Source organism: Lipotes vexillifer, unplaced genomic scaffold (assembly GCF_000442215.2).
Source record: "Lipotes vexillifer unplaced genomic scaffold, Lipotes_vexillifer_v1.1 scaffold1306, whole genome shotgun sequence".
In the NCBI taxonomy this organism is placed as follows: domain Eukaryota; kingdom Metazoa; phylum Chordata; class Mammalia; order Artiodactyla; family Lipotidae; genus Lipotes; species Lipotes vexillifer.
This window is the reverse complement of record NW_006786512.1, coordinates 1,387,934-1,390,765: the sequence shown is the minus strand read 5'-3', so window position 1 is coordinate 1,390,765 and position 2,832 is coordinate 1,387,934. Positions and strand designations below refer to the sequence as shown.

General features: G+C 40.2%; 1 non-coding gene across 1 annotated transcript; it reads left to right on the top strand.

The window, feature by feature from the left end:
- Positions 1-1,442: 1,442 nt before the first annotated feature.
- Positions 1,443-1,514, top strand: TRNAE-UUC (transfer RNA glutamic acid (anticodon UUC)). The gene has a single exon. It is a non-coding gene; the product is annotated as a tRNA-Glu (tRNA).
- Positions 1,515-2,832: the final 1,318 nt, after the last annotated feature.

Genomic DNA, 2,832 nt, shown 5'->3' with positions numbered 1-2,832 from the left:
GGACATCATGCTAAGTGAGATAAGTTAAGACAGAGATAGACAAATGCTGTATGATATCACTTACATGTGGATTCCAAAAAAGCCAAATTTGTAAAAACAAAAAATAAAATAGTGGTTAGCAGGGGCTGAAGAGTAGGGAGATATGAGAGTGTTGTTTAAGGGTATAAGCTTGTAACAAGTAGTAAATAAGTCCTACAGGTCTAGTGCACAGTACAGTGAATATAGACAACAATATTCTATTATAACCATCAAACTTACTAAGAGACTAGATCTCGATTATTCCAACTACTAGAGATATGATAATTGTGTGACATGATAAAGGTGCTAATTATTATCACAATGGCAATCATATTATAATATATAAATGTATCAAATCAACATGTTGTACACCTTACATTTACAATGTTATATGTCAAATATATTTCAATTAAAAAAAGAAAAGAAAGTCACAGGTGATCCAGGTAAGCAATGAACTGACAAGCCGCTGAGGGCAGGGAATAGGAAAGAAGACAGGTGTAAAAATCTCATCCCGGGCTTCCCTGGTGGCGCAGTGGTTGAGCGTCTGCCTGCCGATGCAGGGGACACGGGTTCGTCCTCCGGTCCGGGAGGATCCCACATGCCGCGGAGCGGCTGGGCCCGTGAGCCATGGCCGCTGAGCCTGCGCGTCCGGAGCCTGTGCTCCGCAGCGGGAGAGGCCACAACAGCGAGAGGCCCGCGTACGGCAAAAAAAAAAAAAAAATCTCATCCTGGCCCTGTCACCATCTTGCTGTGGTCTATTTTTTTTAGTTCAGTTACAGATAACTAGGGATCTAGGTTCCGTGCACTGGGCATGAATAAGTCACTTCCTGTCTTAAGTAGCTCACAGATTTCTTTATATTTCAGTGCCTTGTACCTACCATCTGAAAATTAGTAGAGTTGACCTAAATCAGTGTTCCTCAAACTTGAGTAATGTATGGTATCCTTTTAAACAAAAAGAATTCTTAAATTCTGCCAGTGTTTCTAATTATTATTTTGGTTATAATGTTACTTAAAAATAAACACCACCACCCAAAAAAACCTCCTTATAGTTGTCATTCAACTAACTATACAACCCAAACAAATTTACAAGCTAAATATAAATAAAATCAAGATCCACAGACTTATGAAATAAACTTATGTTTACTAAAGGGGAAAGGTGGGGGGAAGGGATAAATTAGGAGGTTGCGATGATCATATACACACTACTACATATAAAATAGATAACTAATAAGGACCTACTGTATAACACAGGGAGCTCTACTCAGTACTCTGTAATGACCTTTATGGGAAAAGAATCTAAATAAGAGTAGATATATGTATAACTGAATCACTTTGCTGTACACCTGAAACTAACACAACATTGTAAATCAACTATACTCCAAAATAAAATTAAAATTAAAAAAAAAAAAGACATTCTGAGGAATTCCCTGGTGGCCCAGTGGTTAGGACTCGGCACTTTCACTGCTGTGGCCTGGGTTCAATCCCTGGTCAGGGAACTAAGATCCTGCAAGCAGCACGGCATGGCCAAAAAAAAAAAAAGACATTCTATAAAAATAAATAAATAAAATAAAATAAACATTTCATTAGATATGAAGAATGATGTTTTTTGAAGTGAAGTTTCTGTCTCCCTCATGAGTACAGTGCCCTCAACTACACAAATTCTGTCATCATCCTCCTCTGTTCAAACAACTGGAAAACCAAACTGTTAGGGGAACCACTGACCAAAACCACCTACCCTGGCCAGGTAAGATAGTAGCCACTTGCATGAGTTATCTTACAACAGGAGGTCCTGAAAAGGAACGTGGAAATAACAAGCTACCACCAAAGGGGAGAATTCGGGAAAGGTCAGAAGGAGAGAGGAGACTCCAGTCCTTATGTCCTACCAACCTCCCAGAATCCTCGCTGGAACCCATCCTGGCTGAGCGATGCACGTGCCACCAGGAAGGACCCTGAGTCAGAATGATTGGCCAGAGACCACCCGGAAACTAACCCCATTACCATAAAACCCGAGACTGCGAGCCACATGGCAGAGCAGTTCTCCTGGGTTCCCCTGTCCTGCTGTCCTCCAGCTCAGCACTCCTTCCCAATAAAGTCTCTTGCTTTGTCAGCACGTGTGTCTCCTCAGACAATTCATTTCTGAGTGTTAGACAAGCGGCCACTCTTGGGCCTTGGATTTCTGCAACAAAACCACTGAATGCAGTGGTTTTGGCATAAATGCAGTTCGTTTGTATTATTAAGTTTTCCTTTTTTATCATTAGGCCACCAAAATTATGTTAATCTGATTTAGCATCAACAAAAACACAGACTCAAACCCTGAAATTGTACAGCAGTACATAGGTTTGAGGAGGCCAAACAGGTGATCCAAAATACACTCATATCTTTTGAGATTATTACTGTAATACAGACAGAAAACTTTAAAAAGATTTTTAAAGGATGTGTGACCTTTAGAACATATCTGACTCCAGTCCGAGGGACACTTAGGAATACTAAGTCATCCCTAAGTCCTTCCTAGCTCTCAAATTCTACAAACTCTATTTCTACTCTTAAGAAGTTTGTCCGTGACGTTTCTCACAGTAGACGCTCAATTAGATACTCATTTAAATTGATTACCCTTTGGTATATAGAGTTGTCCAGTCTGTAAAATAATAGAAATTATATATATTGGTCTCTGCCCCGGTTCCTGGCCCAGAGCTATAAAACCCTTTCCTAAGTGATAAGAGCATTAGGAGCATCTTTTGTTCTAATATTTGACCTTTGACTCTGGTTCCTGACACCAAGCTTCTAGATCCTTTGGCATTTCCTGGGTGATGGGAA